The 18,989-nt window shown below is 35.5% G+C and overlaps 1 protein-coding gene across 1 annotated transcript in view; it reads right to left on the reverse strand.

The window, feature by feature from the left end:
* The window catches only part of Tmtc2 (Transmembrane O-mannosyltransferase targeting cadherins 2), a 164,870-nt gene that overhangs the window by 129,183 nt on the left and 16,698 nt on the right, over positions 1–18,989 (reverse strand). The window lies entirely within an intron of this gene.

The raw sequence follows: 18,989 nt of genomic DNA on the forward strand, positions 1-18,989 counted from the left end.
CCTATATATAAGTATAGGACCAAGTTTATTGTTTACGCAAATTGGGCCGCACGCTTACAAGTCAAGTTCGGCTTATAGGCGGTGTTCCAAAATCCGTACAAAGAAACGGAATTGGACATAATACGTACATACAAGTTAACGTTAAACATCAGGTTTAAGTCAAACTATGTATATAGATGTTACGTTTACATAATCATATTTTATTTATGTATAGTATTAAGAACGAGCATTCAGTCTATATGATAGTAAGCGGTTAGTGTCACAAATGTTTGTAATTAGCCCCAAATAGGATTGGTAACCTAGTCTAGATTAGCCACAGATGCGTTGGTATCCTAATGAATTAAAACTTGTCATATACGAGTAAATGTATGTCAAACAGAACACAACGGCTCTTAATTCATGTCGTAAGGCCTAAATACCCTGCGTTGACAATGTTGCGTCATGCCCTAGAGCATCATCATAGAATATATTGATTTAGAATAACATCATTAAAATTGTCAAGCATTTTTATGTAAACCAAATATGTATGCAAAATTTCACGTAGCTTCAAATTTTATTTTAAGATTTGATCCTCCCATACTTATAAACGAACATGGTAAGGTAAATAAAAGATCTAAAGTATATGAACCGACAGTCGTGGACGGAGCTGCCAGCAAAGCTAGTAAACGTTACAATATTTTTATAGAGTTTCATTACCTTTCGTGTACCGGTAAAGTCGAGCTTGCAAAAACAGACGCCCACGTTCACGTATACTTTTCATTAGCCTTGATTAAAAAAGTTTCTTTCAAAAGACTCCCTCTTTAATTTTGGAATTATGAAACCCCTCGTCAATGCACTAAAGTACAAACGGTAAATAAAAATAAAAAAATGTTTGTCATCGCAATTAGGGGAAGTAGATATTTTTCATAATATTTACATTGAAGGTATCATTTTATTCCTATTATCACTATAATAACTTTAAAACTACGCAAAGCTAAATAATATATTTCCTGTTTATAGTAAGTAAACATAGAACACTAAATAAAACTAAAGAAATACCTGCGTGGGTCCCTGGAAGCCATATTGCTTCTGAGGATAAAATTTGATCGATTCATACCTGTCTCTACGATGTATATCATACAATATGAAATCATTACAGATATACAAATTCAGTAGAATTTGTATATTTGTAATGATTTGGTATTCACGTATCTGTGACTGACCCCACGTTTGTCTGTAGTGTATCACCTTGTGGGTAGTTTGTCTCGAGCGCTTACAACACGAAATGAGAGCGGACTGTGTGGGAGCAGTCATGCTAGACCGTCGGTGAGGACGGGCGTGTTGGTGCGTCCGCGAGCCAAATGGGGTTTAAGTGATACTACTATCCCGACGTTGAGTCGGGAACACTACAGTAACCACTTATCATCATGTGAACTGCATGCGCGCTTGTTACGTTGGTATCTTAAAAAAATGTAAGTATTTTAATGATAGACCATAAGGATACAACTTGACTCAAAAACTGGCTATCTGTCTTAAAATTCAATGCTCAAATCAAAATGGATATATCAGCTCATCGGTCCATAAATAATATAACTCGATAAATCATACTTTGAACTGCATTCAAAATTAACCTGACTTTTTCATCCACGTTTACTTTGCATCAATTTACATCAAGAGGGCTTATAAAGGTGAGTTTCACCTCTGGTCCATTTTTAATAAATTAAAAAAATATCTGCTCTGCAAAAATATTTTGCTTTTATTTCAGTTGGATATTTCCTGGTAATTATATGAATGGGAACTTAACCTCACCACTATTCGGTAAGGAACTCAAGTATTTTGCCACGCGGCAAAAATCTTTTAAATAAAATTTTATGAAGTTTTCTATGTTGGTATAAATACTGGGGTATTGAGAACAAAATCGCAATATTTGTACTGAACTTATTAATAAAGTGGTTTCGAAGTATAGCAAAATGTATAGCAATTCCAGAACCCTAGGGAAATTATAAATTTTACATTCATGCATATCTTTGTGTTATTGACACTCATTACATAAAGAAAAATGTATGGTGATGTTTATTCATAATGATTAATTTCGGTAATCTTGATTTTTTTTCGTATCTCTTATTTATTTAATACTATTAAATTGTAATTATAATCCAAACCCAAAATAGAAAACGTATTTTTAACATTTACAGGTTATACGCGTACCTTCTGACGTATCATGAACGTTTTGATATCTACTTTTTAACAAGACAAATATGTATGTTGTTTGTGGCAAAAACGTCGAAACCGACAGCATAATTTATGAAGGAGTAAGATATAGCCCTTGATCGTGACAACGTACCTTCAAAGGCCAAACCTCATAAGAACTTAATTAAGTTTGAGGTGTTTGCATGTCAATGAACCGCGGTGCCCGGTCAACACCGTTACTCTTTTGGCACTTAGTACCAATGCTAAAACAACACGTCATAAAACATTACTGAAAATATTATTTATGTCTGTAACCACTAATTAATACTAATGTTTCAATGGCGGACACGTCACAAATTAAGGAAGATCTAATCGTCGTCTAACATCTATTTTTGCTTTATAGTCTTATAGCATATAATTATAGATGCTGAAAATATGGTCGTGCGAAATAAAATATATGGTTAACTTCTGTAATCACTGTTTATTTTAGCTTATTGCTTTAATTAGACTTTATTTTAACTATTACATTTTCACAAACAATACTATCGAACCGGTCATCGAAGGAAGAAGTAACAGTCAAACCCGGATGTCACTAATATGACACTTGACAAGTGTTGCCAATATAAATGTATTATAATAACAGATGCAAATAATCAATATGGACTTGTCGGATATCATTTAAAATTACTTTCTCGCGAAAAAATATTTTCTAGCAAAACTTCGCTTACGATAAGTGGGTGGTAAAGGCTTGGTTTAATAAATTATGAAACGTTCTAACCAATAATATAAAAAGTAACTTAGTCCGTGGAAAGTTAAATATAGGCATCGCTCTTTTAACATTGATTTCAAGTGATTTGGGCTGTAGAGGTCACTTTAAATTTAATTTGATAAATCCTCGCTAAAACAAGGAGTCTTGATTTCCTAAAATAATGAATATAAACCGACCAATTTCAAAACATAAAACAAAATCTTCACATAACTTTAATAAAATACCCAACATTCAAATCAAATGTTTATAGAAAAGGGGTAAATTTTCTCAAACAAAGGTATCTCAACAGTGCAGCTTAATTCGCTTTGTAATAAAGATGGAGATTTCACATACGTCAAGCTACCCACAGCGCATACTGGCGAAGTTACTGTCGAATTAAGCACCGGCCATTATTTGCGATCAATTACTTAGTTTTGTTCTAACGCTTTGCAAAACCAAACGGAATGGGTTATTTAAAATCTAAACGGACGTTATTAGGAGATCACTAAGCTGATCACGTGTATTTCATATATCAAAATATAAAGTAGCAAACGAGATTGCAGTTCACGTGATAGTACGTGGCTGATGCCGTTGTATTTCTATAACCAACCTCAGATCAAAATTTAAGTCTTGTCTGACGTCGGCCACAGATGTGCTTTGAGAACTAAGCTAACACATCTCGGACAAGTATGTTTTCATTATCATACTGCTCAAACCGGAACACAGCAGCGCTTAACACTGCTATTATTAGGCAGAAGAAGCTGGTAGAACCTTTGTGGTTCGACTTCGGCGGCACCACCGCCACACCTATTTCTACCTAATAACAGCAGTGTTAAGCGCTGCTGTGTTCCGGTTTGAAAGGTGTGGTAAGGGAGAGAAACTTTTCCGAGGCGTTCCAGCTTAGTCCTCAGGGGTAGCGGCGCATCTGTGGCCGACCTCAGGTAGGAATATCTAATCCTATCTGGGGTTGATTACAGATGTCCATGGGCGGCAGTAGCCACTTACCATCAGGTGGACTGCATGCTCGTCTGCTACTCTTATATAATTAAAAAAAAAAAGGTGTGGCGTTGATGCCTTGAGAGTAAAACCACAAAGGATATTTCTTCCAAACTTGGTTTGCTCACACAAGACCATTTGTATCACATAAAATGAAGGAGAAACGTAAGTAAAATATACTGAAACAACCGGTCTGCTATCATACAAAAAATAGCCCAATCTTTCTTTGTCATAAGTCGATGCTCCAAACGAAACTTCCATTGAAAACGATTGTTCGATGGACTTAATCTCAGCAGAAATGCACAGTTCAATAACGTTCTTTTCAGTATCTGTATATCGAAACTCACATCGAACAAGGCTATATCACGTACAATTTTAGTTATCACTGTAGGCGAAAAATTCGTAAAAAAAAATGTGAGCCGTCACGGGACGCCTGGCAGATGTGAAACATCGACATTATTTTGTAAAAGTAATATGCAGAAAAGAACATATTGTGATAGGAACTAAATATGTCATAATGATAAAATAAAATATTACGATTTTTTTCCAGATAACGATGACTATTTATTGAATAAACATTTATTTTCATTAAATACAAAAAAATACGAATTTATTTCAAATCGTGACTACTTAATCCGTTTAATCAGTGACTTCGGTAATAGTTATTGCGCATGGCGACGCGTCGCCACACAGTACACACTACTGCATATAGACTGTACATATATACCATCGTATAGCGTGGCGACGCGATGGCGCGTGGTGATGCCACGGCATGCGTCGCCACGCCAGAAATCGGTTTTACGTGCGGCTATAGATGTTTCACATCAAAAGCTACACGACAATGTTATCGACAGGTCTCTAGCATGGATGGCTTCTAATCAATAAACGTAGGTTTTAAAGATCTTTCTAGTAATTGGCCAAGTGTAAGTGTAACTCGCACATGGAGGATTCCGTACCACCAACAATTTAATTTTTTTTGTAGTATTTCTTATTGCAACTTATTGAAGTAAATACATTGTGAAAATTTCAAGTTCGGGAGATAGAGCCCCGTGACAGACGGACAGACGAACAAACAGCGGAGGCGTAGTAATAGGGTTCCGATTGTAGCCTTTGGGTACGAAACCCTAAAAACAATCTTTTTACTAGTAACGTGTTTTTGTTTTAGGATACTTCCATCTTTAAGCATTCTCCATATCGGTTTTAAAAACGTCATTAATTAATTAATTTAATCATGTATTGTCATCCAAGCTATATATATGCAAAATTTCAGGTCAATTTGTTGGGATTACCTGGTTTCAAAGTCAGTTGCAACATTTGACCTCATACATACTAACGAACAAAGCAGGTTAAATAAAAGTTCATAATAATAAGCCATTCATAAAAGTAATAACTGTTATGTACACCTCGAAAGAAAGAAAACATTTTGAAACACAAAACTATACTTTTTGACTTATCCTGATTTGTAGACTTAATGTTAGAGCGTTGTTAGATGCGGGTGTCGATATAACTTCACTAGTATATTACATATGCCTATATAGTGCCGTAGTAACGTCATTTGAACATAAGCGGATTGACTACGTCGGATTATTTCCTAACAATTAGCAAGCATTTAATAGGCAATACAATTAAACGCAGTTAATGAATACCTACTAAATCAACGTATATTGCGAACAATCTGCCATTTAGTAATTGTTATTGGCTTTCGTGGTAAAAATTGATTTTTGTAAGATGAAGTTGCAACGAGCGTGTAGTCCTCCAGGGTAGTGGTCACTGCCACCCAACATTGTAAGCAACTCCACATTTGTAAGCAACTCCACATTTGCAAGCAACTCCACATTTGTAAGCAACTCCACATTTGCAAGCAACTCCACATTTGTAAGCAACTCCACATTTGTAAGCAACTCCACATTTGCAAGCAACTCCACATTTGTAAGCAACTCCACATTTGCAAGCAACTCCACATTTGTAAGCAACTCCACATTTGTAAGCAACTCCACATTTGCAAGCAACTCCACATTTGTAAGCAACTCCACATTTGTAAGCAACTCCACATTTGCAAGCAACTCCACATTTGTAAGCAACTCCACATTTGTAAGCAACTCCACATTTGCAAGCAACTCCACATTTGTAAGCAACTCCACATTTGCAAGCAACTCCACATTTGTAAGCAACTCCACATTTGTAAGCAACTCCACATTTGCAAGCAACTCCACATTTGTAAGCAACTCCACATTTGTAAGCAACTCCACATTTGCAAGCAACTCCACATTTGTAAGCAACTCCACATTTGCAAGCAACTCCACATTTTTTTTTTTTTTTTTTTTTTTTATATAATATAAGAGTAGCAGATGAGCATGCAGTCCACCTGATGGTAAGTGGCTACTGCCGCCCATGGACATCTGTAATCAACACAGATAGGATTAGATATTCCTACCTGAGGTCGGCCACAGATGCGCCGCTACCCCTGAGGACTACGCTGGAACGCCTCGGAAAAGTCTGTCTCCCTTACCACACCCTTCAAACCGGAACACAGCAGCATCTAACACTGCTGTTATTAGGTAGAAATAAGTGTGGCGGTGGTGCCGCCGGAGTCGAACCACAAAGGGTTCTACCACCTTCAACTTTTTTTTGTAAGCAACTCCACATTTGTAAGCAACTCCAGTCCACAGAAAAGAGGTTTCTTTTTTGTTGATGAGGGGGAAACCTTCAAAAGGTACCCTATGCCGTGCCGATTCTTACCGCACTAAAACCCCCCCTGCGGCCGTCCTCGACGTTGCGTAGAGGACTCTGGGATCTCCAACGGAACGCAACCGGAGTCCACCTGAACTTCTTAACTCTAGAATAAGATGTGGTGGAAGTTCATCCTCGGTCGTACCCTATCGTTGAAAAATACATACTTTCCCAGAAAATACCCATTTGCATAGGAATTAAGAGAATTTCATTGAATTCCTATGAAAATAGTACTATGCTTTGCTTTTAAAAATAATAAATAAATATGTATTTTTATTTTTTTCAAAAGTAATATGAATTATATTATGTCTTATTTTTAAACTGAATTCATACTGCATTATGTATGTTTTGATATTATTAAACGATTACTAAAACACGAAACATGTTCACATCGATCACGAATACTATAGATAACGAATGGAGATGTAGAGGCGAAACAACATTACAGCAACTCAGCGGTTTCAGCGCTCGTAATCAGACTCGGATATATCGCTGTTTTCTGGAACGCTTGCCCGTTGCCCGATCGCCCGGTGCCTCAATACCATCTAAATAATGGAAAACATTTAAACGTACCATCGTTCTTTTGGGATTGATTCCTTCGACCGTATATTTGACGCTTATTGGATATTGCGTTTTACTCACGCTATCCTTTAGCTGGATAAACTTATTTATTGGATGACCCGTGCAGCTGTATTGAAATCTTTGCGGGATATAAACTTTGACATCAATATATTGACTACAAAATGCTGTTAGTTGTGTAAAATTAATTTATACCCCTCGTTGTTTTAATGGAAAATTGCAATATGATATAAAATCGATAGTTTGATATGAATAACGGTGGATTCTGAGAAACAAAGATACGCATGAAAATAGAAGTATCAAAAAATCCTATGACCAAATTCCAAAGAATTTGTGAGGTTTGGAATATCTACGTGGAAACAAATACGAGATTAATCCATTTAGGGTTTCTATGCACCCTAGTGTAATATAGTATCTTCCTGGTATTGTTAAAATATATTCTGATAAATAAAAATGAACAAATATATCAAGTTTTAGTTCTAACGTAAAATGTAAAAAAAATCCAAATGTTTTATATACAAAAACCTGTCTCACAAAATAACGTTCCAAAGAACCAAAACTTCGTCCAAATTGCATGAGTAGTTTTTGAAAAAATCACGAACATACAAACACACATACAAAGTCGAATACAGAACGTCATTTTTGAAGTTGATTAAAAAGGAAGAGTATATTTCCATATATTTATATCATACGACAAGAACACGTGCTCTCAATTGTACTATTACACCTTGTAAGCTAACCTAAAAACAGTTTCTAAGTACCTACTAATGCCAAAAAACACTCAAAATTGTAAAGCTCCGACAATTGTTTTTATGCTACAAATGGGAAATGAACTCAACATAAAACCGCTTGAACAAATCTTCAACGCCGAATCTATTTTAGGCGTTTTATAAGACTCTCGAACGAAATAAAAGTCATTTACGAACAAAATATTCCGGGAACTTTTTATGTAAATAAGTGAGGGAAGGGCATCTCACTCACAATTTGCAATACAATGGCCGAATGTTAGAGATGATTTTTCCTTCTTCGCATAGTAAGCACAGTTTGGTGCTATAAAAATAATATTATTCAATCGTTTATTTCATTGGTTTCCCACTTGAAATATAATGCTAGGTCCATATCGTCCATTCGGCTACATTATATCGCCGCAAAATCTGGAAGGATATGGAAGAATGATATGTGGAGTAAAATATGAATTCACTAGTATTTCTCCGTGGCTCCGCACTTGTCGGCTTCGTATACCGTTAAAACGAAATCTATATGTTAATCCAGGTTTTAAACTATTTATATGCCAAATTTCTTGTAAATCAGATCAGTAGTTTTTACAAGAAAGAATAACAAACATGCATCTATCCTTACGAACTTTCGCGCTTATAATATAAGATAGGATGAGATAAAATTATTTTATAAAACCTGTATCGTATACAGAAAATATACTACCTATATATCAATGGCCGAAGATGAAGTAACGAACATGTTAGATAAGAGATGTGGTGCTTCTATTACGTGGGTCAACATTTGCGCTTTATACTTCCGCTTTCAACAAGCGTTGATATTGAGTGCGTCGAATACCACACGTAGATACGTATTAGGGATGGCGATCTGAGATCGATTAATCGAATATCGATCTTTTGGGGGAAAGAAATCGATTATTTAATCGAAATTCGGTAATCTATTCAGTCAGGATTCGATCGAGCCTAGAAAATCGAACTTTTCGAAGTTAGTTGAATGTGTTATAGACATTTTTTGCCGACGGATACGATTTTTATTTCACTATCTTCACCCTTTACAGCTGAAAAGGTTGAAGACCGATTTTTGGGGAATCGATTCTTTGGGCCTCGATTTTTTGTGAATCAATTTTTTGCACTTCGATTCGATTCAAGAACCGATATTTTTCGGAAAGAGTCTCCATCCCTAGTACGTATATCTAACCCGCCACGAATCGCGAAGATGAAAGAGTAAAATGTATGAGAGATCAATAGAAAAAGGCCAAGAATGCGTTAAGCGGTGGGGCACCTTTGTATTGGTATTTGCAATTGAAAGCGGCTTCATACGAACCTATCAACAATTCTAATGAAAATCGAAAACCGACCAATACGAGTCTAACCCAACGGACGCCATTTTTCGTATACCGCTTAAAGTTGGCTTATGGTTTTAACACAAAAATGTTTTCTTTTCAGAACTTACTATCTTCAAATGAGACGTGACAACTATGTATAGTCTGATTCATAATTAGGTGTCCAAAATGTAAACAAAGGTGTTGACCTATCAAAAAAATACGTTTCAAATGGTAGTTTCTTATTTTTGACTATATTAAATTAATACAACAATAATAAAATAATAATCTAAATAAATTAAGATCAATTCACATTTTGTAATATTTATATTACCTCAATTTTGTTCCATACCCTAATAATGATAAAAAACAAGGTTTATGGTAGAAAATTAAAATGTGATAATGGTAACACAATCGGAACCCAAAACATTTCTTGTGCCGTCATTTTTAAGTTTGGTAGCTGATGATATTCATTTTTGTGAATGTAATCGAACTCAAATGTATTATCGTTTTCATAGCGCGTTTGTTAAATTGTGAATAATTGTAAAGTTTTACTTTTTTGTTGAGTTTGTTAAAGTTTTTGTTTCTTGTTAATTTTGACAGTGACATTTCTTTGTTTACATTTTGGACACCTAATTATGAATCAGACTATAGATACTCGTACCAAGGGTAAAACATGCGAAACGCACAGATAATAAGATATAGGTTTATATTAACTGGGATGGGCTGAACTAGTTCTATATTTTTATGTACAAAATTGTAGCAGAAAACGAGCATGCAGTGCTACCTGATGGTAAGTGACCACCACGAGAATGAAAATTAAATTTGTAACCAACTGCATATTGAAAAAAGAGGATCTACCTGAAGTCAAATTCGTTCCAGTCATAAGCGCAAATGAAAACGATTAATTTGGTTGCCTTATAACATATAAGTCAGCCGGCATCCTCACTATGCCCCAGAAACGCAAAAATTGTTTCACTTTACTAATATGCTTCACCTATGAAATACGTCCAACATTACCTTACTTATTACGAATAGTTTATAGCACTTCGATTTGACGGCCCAGTACGTGCCGGTTATATGCACCTATACGATTTTTATAGACCAGGTCGTTTGAACGTTGTTACTCGGCATCATAAAAATAAATAGTGTAATAAACAAATGTACACAACACCAAACGTTTCAATTTGTTGAGTGTATTTACAGTTAAGGTTCAAGGCCCTCAAGGTTTAGTAAGAAACCTATTAATATTACTAATATTTTCAATTTATTACCGACTGTTTTCTCTGCGTATAAGATGTGGATCGGGGACATGTGGATAGACTAAAGCTATACCGATTGTCTGAATGCCGATGCTTGAATCAATGAATCGGTCCAGATACTCGAAAAACTACATTAGATTTCATCTGCTATAATTACATAAAAACTTTTAAGAAGTTTCTCTAGTTCCGGTAATTTTTGTGGATCGATTTTGATCGATCGGAATTTGATTTGAAACATTTCAAAATTTGATATTTTTATGTCATCGTATCGTTATCGAATGTAGCGTTAATGGACTCAGATGAACAACAGACAAACTCAAACATTAAATTATGTATATTTGTTTAAATAACGATTGACTGACGTAAAACGTTGCGTCCTAAATTAGATTTCCTCTTCCAACACGCAAATGCTTAAAAAGAAATATAAAAGAACTAGGTTAGCATCTGACATTATCTAATCGTGCGAAGTATGAAGATACGATCTAAGTAAATAGGCGACAACACACCGATGACTGACGGCAACTGTCGTCGGCAGGATCTGTCACTTAAGGGTTGCCTCCCTAATATTATTAGATTTCTGCTGCTGTCTAAAATCATGCCCTGTGGAAACCCTGCACCAGTATATAAGAGATATCATAACAAGTATCTTGTATGTCATGAAAATTTTCAAAATATTTTGTTTACTCGTATATAGGTACAAGTTACAAAGAAAACGTGGAGTTCGAATGTTCGAATGTACTTCGATGCAATAATGGCAAATAAATATTCCTAGAAATTTATGACATATTCAAAGAAGACTTTCCATTTATGGATACTACTATAACATTAGCAAACGAAGCTTTAAACGCCGAACCTTTACATTCCGAATATCGCAAATGAGCAAAAACAACATTTACATAACACGAATACTTAGGTCAAAGACCTATACAAGCGGGATTCGTATGAATTTCCTGGATAGTTCCAATAAAAACTATTTCCATCGCCGGGCCAGTGCCGAAACTTAAATTGAGATAAAGTTGGAGCTACAGAACTCTTCGCAGTGAAAGTTGGGGCAGCTGCGGCGCGCAGTCGTCACGTAAGCCCTCAATTACGAAACACTGAAGTGGTTTGCAGCGAGCCAAGACCAGAACAAAGTTCGACGATTCTATCATCATTATCGTCCGTAACATTTCCAAGGAGGAGAATTTATTATTGCGAAAATACGGAGGATTTACTCTCCACATCCGATAATAGGGCGCACCTACTTACTTGATTTATTTTTATATGGAGTGTAACTAGTCCAATAACCGACTAGCGAGGGAGGTTGGAAATACATTACTTCGCTATCAAAGTGGCTTGGTAAATGCAAATCGTTTGTTCAAATTTTTTTATAAAATATAACATACTTAGCTTTTATGTTGTGTATTGACTTTTTTAAATAGAAATATTAGACGAACACGTGGACCATCTATTTGGAATGGACGTCAATAAAATTGGAATCTTACGTAGGGTTAGCCACATACAAGTTTCCATCTCTGAAGATAACTTGGAAATCCTGGTATGATGCCTTACAATCTAGAATAAACCAGCGCTTATGACTGTTGTTTTTAGGCAGAAGAATTGCTATAACGGTGCTGCCACTAGCAATTTTACCTTACATTAGTACAATTACCTCAAATGGTATAAAACTTTCAGCAAATTTAAAAACGACTAGCACATATTTTCACAACCTCAATGTTCAAGGTCATTAACCCTACAAGCTGGAAATAAAAAAGCCAGTGAACATGGTAAGTCATATATCATAATAACACATCAAGCAGCGCCCAGATTGGCAAAGGAAAAGATCGTAAAAAAGAAGATTTAATGTGGTTTGCAACGACTGAGCTGTGGAAGGCTCCATCTGCGTTCATATACGGAACTCTACGGAGCTTAAGACGAACGTTTTTACTTTACGATCGCTTCCCCATAAATACGTGTACAATGTTTTTCGCAACATTGTAAATGTTTATAAACGTGACGAGAGAATAACATCGTGTAAATCTAATAAACTTGTGTTCAATATTTTATGGTACCTTGAAACGTGCATTTTCATATGAGTTTGGGAAAAGTGGAAAATTTACGCGTCTAGTGGTAAACTGGAGAATTTTGAAGCATGTTGTACAATATTTTTCCAGTGGCAGGTTAATGAAACTTAAATGTAGCGACTTTATTTAATTACAGTTTATTACTTCATGATCAAAACTTTGAAATAATAATAAAATCTGAGACATTATGTCCACATTCTTATGTTTTGAGAACACATACTAGCCCGATACTCACATTACATATTTTTGTTTTTGTAAAGACAGCAAACGAAAAAAATGAAACAGAGATCTAAAGCATAACTCCGAGCCCGATGATCTAAAGTCGTGTCGTTGTTCGTGTCGTATAAAACAAAACCGCTTTTCCAGTATACTGGTACTGTCTCTCATAAGCGGCTTTTCTTGGGCATGGTGGCGGAATTAGTGTTTTAATTCCGCAAGTATGTCCATACCTTTGTGTGTCCATACGTTGGATTTACAATATAAAAGTAGTACCTAGTAGAATTTTTTGTATGATACAAAGCCAGGAATATAAAAATCAAACAAAGATCTAAAACTGTATAACATGGAGTTCGATAATCTAAAGTCGTGTCGTTGTTCGTGTCGTATAGAACAAAAGGGCGCTCCAGTATACTGCTACAGTCTCTCATAAGCGGCTTTTCTTGGGCGTGGCGGCGGAATTAGTGTTTTAATTCCGCAAGTATGGATCGCTGCTAGTATGAATGTTTTGTGCTCGGTTTTTGTTCACTTCCGCTGTTAGTTTTTTGTCGCTGTGCGGATTTTGCGGCTTTGTGTGTCCGTGCATTGGAGATGAGTTGTAAGCTAACGTTATATGCAGTTTGCGAGTTTTATGTTACGTTTGTAACGTTTTTGTCTTTTATAATTCAGTATTAGTCTGACTTCGAACCTTTTAACTTTGTATGAGTAAACATTGAAAAAAACATTTTAAAGTAGACCAACCAGAACATTATGAAACAGGACAAGGTTTTCTTCGCCGTTGAAGCAATTTAGGAGGTCACAGTAAGCAGTCGGTCCCTGTTACTCTCATAACATAGTTAAAACATTATCGGCTACTTTTTGGGTTATTTGAAGATATCTACGAGTATCCGTTAACCACCCCTTATTGATTCCCATAGAACCAATGTGAAGCGTCCGATTCTGATTTTGGAGAGAGACACGAATCCACAAGTCACAAATTAAAATATGTTATTATTAATATCACTAAAACCGACTGCAGCGATTACTTGACATCAGTTGGACTGCAGACTACTATATAAATAAAAATATAAATGTATTCATATGTAGAATACGTAAACAAAACTCAAAATACTCGTCTTATTCTCCGCTATTTTACAAAGTACATTGGCTAGTGCGTTGTTATTCATATCCATCCTCACGCCCTCTATTACCGACTTAAGCTTTCAACTTTATCGTGAAATATTACTCCGTGAACAGTTACAATTAGCATTAATTCAAACATAGTATTTTTAGACTGGCTATAAATCTCGTGCTAAAATATAGACTCCTAGCTCGTAAGTACTTACTTTGCGTTAATAAACTTTTAAACTTTTAATAAACTTTTTGCGTTAATAAACGTTTAGATATTCATAAGATTAATCAATACGAGGCATTTATTGCACTATAGAAATTATAGTTTTTTTATGATATAGAAGTAGTAAGCGAATATGCAATACACGATGGTAAGTGACTACAAAAAAAGCAGTGATAGCCTAATGGTTAAGAAATTCGGCCTTCCGATCGAGGTGTCCGAGGTTCAAATCCCAGGCACGCACCTCTGATTTTTCAAAGTTATGTGCGTATTAAAAATTAATTATCACTTGCTTAAACGGTGAAGGAAAAAGGAGATTTATAAAAAATATATATATTAAAGGTATGTGAAGTCTACCAATTGGACAGGAATGGGTTGATGATGAAGTGATTACTGCTGCCTGTGAACATCTGTTATTAACCCTGGACAGCACTAGATTCCTAAGATCGACCACACATATATTGTTACCCCTATGAACCCCCGTGAAAGTATGTCTTCTTTACTAGGTAGCTAGAAATGGATGTGGCGGTGGTGCCGCCAAAGTTGAACCACCTTCAAATAGGTATATTAATTCTATAGTGAATTTACAACATAATCGGTCGATACAGGCCCATAATATGAAACAATACAATCGTTTTGTGTATTGTATTATAGTCAGACAAACAAAGGCAACTAAATTTGGCATTTACATATTTTCGCCATTTATAAAAAAAAATGAAATCGAATCCGCGATGTTGCGTGACCGATCGCATCGTTACCATTGAACTATGAAGAATATTAGGTATATATAGGTATAGGGTATTTAGGTAAAATATCAGTACAAATCAATTCATCATCATCATCCCATTAATGTTCCACAGCTGGGCACTCCTCTCAGAATAAAAAGGGATCAGGCCATACGTCACCGCACTGGCCAAGAGCTGATTGGCTTTCACACATCCATGAGGACTTCTTATTTTTAATATTCTCAAAACTTTTTTTTAGATCTCTTAGATATACAGATTTCCTTGCAAAATTTTCCGTCGCCCCTAAAGCAAGTGATAATTAATTTGCGTATTAACGCATATAAGAAAAAACACTGGTGCCTGGAATTTGAACCACGGAACTCTCGATCGAGAGGCCGAGTTTCAACCACTAGGCTAACCCTGCTTAATCAAATCAATTATTATTTTTTAATTCGACTGAATAGCTTACATTGTCAATCGGCTGCATTGTTAACGGATTAATTGATGGCGCGTGGGAATAGAACTCTTGAATCAATAAATTCATTCTGTAGGTCGATATTAATTAAGGCTCATAATAAACATAGAATGTTGTGTTCGTTAATTACAACATAATACTGAGATATATAGAAGATGAGACGCGATTTTTTATTAAGATAAAAAAATGGATCACAATGTCCTGTACTTAAAAATATTTCTGTTCTGGGTCTGGGTGTTTTTGTTCTCATCTTCGTGTGTGTCTAATTACACCAAATTTCAACATCAAAGTTTCATGATTATGTTTTAATGTTTTAAGAAGGTGGACATAGAAAAAAAAATTGGCAACAATTCTATCTACACAAAGAATATTAAATCATCCTCTTGTGTGATAAAACCACAAAAAGAAAACACACGTTTTTATTTTACCGTAATTTTTGGGCACGTGTCAAAGAAATTAAATATTCAAACGTTATTCAAAGATTCAGAGCGGGCAGATTATTTGCAGATCTGACAAAAGAGACGTAAAAATAAAATGTTAACAAAATCACCAACAGACTTCGTTAAACGTATGTAACTGCCATTCAAAAGCCGTGTAACCTGTATAACTCGTCAGTTTGAATTTAAATTAAAAAATATTTACCTTACACAAGCACGACCATTTTTATTTTTACTATTCTTTGTAAGGTTTATGAACACAGATAAAAAATCATTTTTATAGTATTAAAGTAGCACACTTGATGATGAGTAGTCATCACCCCTCAAACATCAAGTGTATTGTTTAACCTCTAACCTTATCTTTTTTTTTTTAACCTCTAACCTTACCTAACCTAACCTAACCTAACCTAACCTAACCTAACCAAATCCATAGAACACAAGAACACAAATTATACTTAGTCATTGACTTGACAGACGCATTGTCACATCTGAGCAGTAACAAAGACGCCAAAGTCGCTGGCGTTCCTTCCTCGGAAAAGCAAGAGCTACTTGCTTAACGATAGAAATGGGTAGGTAAAATTAAAATTGGGTAAAATTAAAATCCTTGGTGGAACCATACTAATTCTACCACGTTTGGCATCAAATAAAACTAATTTACTATAATTTATAATTTAATATAGTTTGTGACGCTAAATCATCTGATTTTGCCACAGACGAGATTATGTCATCTCATAGTGTGTGATAGAAATAAATATCTCCCCGGGCGAACCATACTAATTCTACGACGTTTAGCATCAAATAAAACTGATTCAGTAACATAAAACAAACAAAAATTCCTCAACAAATAGTACTAGCAGAGTCGATTGACAGTACAGTATAAAAAAGTATCCCAAGAGGCCAATTCTCACTAAACGGCTTACACAGCAAGCCAATACCATTGTAAAACGGATTAATTACGCGAGCTCGTCAAACCAATCATCGTTCTAGTTTCAAATCAAGTTTGTGTCGCTAAATCATCTAATTTTACCGCAGTCGAGATTGTGTCATCTCATAAACTGTGAATTTCAAAATAGTTTGGGAGTAGCGAACTTTATTACACGCAGCGAAAATGTTGGCGTCATCAGACGATATTTTGGCATATAGGGGTGAAATGGTATGTAAATTGTTGACAGTAGTCAACGTTTAACAGTTCCCTTAGTATGAGTTTATACGTTTTTACATCAATGACTATTTTTGTATTAGTTTACATATTTCCCATACATTTCCAATCAGTTCTAATACAGTCCGCTAGGGGCGCTGATTGGAAATGTATGGGCAAATACGTTAACAAATAAAAAAATAGTATTTTTTTATAAAAACGTAAAAGCTCATACTAAGGGTACAGTTGATTATTCTGTATTAGTATTAGTATTCTGTATTAGTATATTTAAAGAGTAGATATCTTAATATTACTTTAAAAATAAGTATTTTTACATGTTACATACAAATTAACTTTACCTACTTCCAGATTTAACTAAAAAATTAGGGTGTAGAATGAATTTCAACAAAAGTTGAAATTAGTCCATAACCTAAGTCATGTCAAAGATAATAAGCCTAGCTAATAAAATGGCTGACTTGGATATGATGCAATGATCATGTTGGTCCTCAGTGGCAAAGAATCTTTGATCTTCAGGTAGAACCTGTTCTGTGTGGAGCTGATCACAGATATCTCTGGTCAACAGAGACGATTTGACGTCAGTTGGACTGCACGCTCAATTGTTACCCCAGATATCTAAGAAGGTTTCTTGTATTGTTCTTAATTGTAAGAACTTAACTAAAGGAACTCCATAACTACAAACATTATGTTCTTCACAATTTATCATCCAATCCAATTTGAAGGTGGTAGAACCCTTTGTGGTTCGTCTCCGGCGGCACCACCGCCACACCTATTTCTACCTAATAACCGTAGTGTTCGGCGCTGCTGTGTTCCGGTTTGAAGGGTGTGGTAAGGGAGACAGACTTTTCCGAAGCGTTCCAGCTTAGTCCTCAGGGGGAGCGGCGCATCTGTGGCCGACATCAGGTCGGAATATCTAATTCTATCTGATTGGTTATTACAGATGTCCATGGGAGGCAGTAGCCACTTACCATCAGGTGGACTGTGTGCGCTCGTCTGCTACTCCTATATTATAAAAAAATCGCACTTGGCCGATTTCTGTCATAAATATTCCTTAAAACATTTGCAGTATCCACTGTGATAAGCCTGATAGGTTTATCAAATAGCCTTACTAGCTGTCGAGCGGTATAATAGAAAGCAATTTGGTGTCGAGTTACCTGTCATCACGCGTGAGTGCAAGCGCTTTATGGTAAAGGTTTATTCAAAATGACGTCACTCATATTTCCGATATTGTTAAGTAATTCTTTCAGCGCTGTGTCCATATTACGTTTTCATAAGCCTGATATCAGATGCGTTTAATTGGTGGTTTGACTGCGGAGACTACCGCCACACCTATGTTTTTGCCTAATAACATCAGCGCTTAGTGCTGCTGTGTTCTGTTTTAAAGGAAACACATTTACGAGGTTCTTAGTTTAGTCTTTGGAACTTTGTAAAAACGCATCTGTAATCTACTAAATTATGAGTATTACAGATAGGATTTTAATTCTATCTGGGGTCGATTTATATATGTAGTTGTAGTCATGTATTATATAACTACGTAAACAAACTACTTGCGTTTTTTGCCACGACTTGTATTTTTTAATATCATCCAAAGGGGTGGCATAACACAGGTCGTAAACGTTTATATAATCATTCAAAACAATTAACGACTCATAAAAGTACACAATAAGTGAAGACCTATAGTGAGTGGACTAAATAACCAACTTTTGCATTTTATTTATTGAAATTAAAATTGCCAACAGATTTTGTAATCAACGTGACATACAAAAGTTTACCGTACAAATTAAAACTCACAATATTTCCGACCGAAGTTCAAACAAACAGACATTTGAAGCAGGAAAGTAAGTTATTAAATTATATTAACTGTTACGTTCAACGAGAATAGCTGTTATGCTGTACCCTTACCATAAGTTTTTACGTTTTGACAAATATGGCTGTTTTGGTATTTCTTTACGTATTGGACCATACTATATCCAAGTTCTGACACAATCCGCTAGGGGCGCTGATTGGAATTTGTATGGGCAAATACGTAAACAAATACCAAAACAGT

The sequence above is a fragment of the Epargyreus clarus genome, unplaced genomic scaffold (genome assembly GCF_041222505.1).
Source record: "Epargyreus clarus isolate Ecla_fem2 unplaced genomic scaffold, WU_Ecla_fem_2.2 ptg000018l, whole genome shotgun sequence".
NCBI classification, from domain to species: domain Eukaryota; kingdom Metazoa; phylum Arthropoda; class Insecta; order Lepidoptera; family Hesperiidae; genus Epargyreus; species Epargyreus clarus.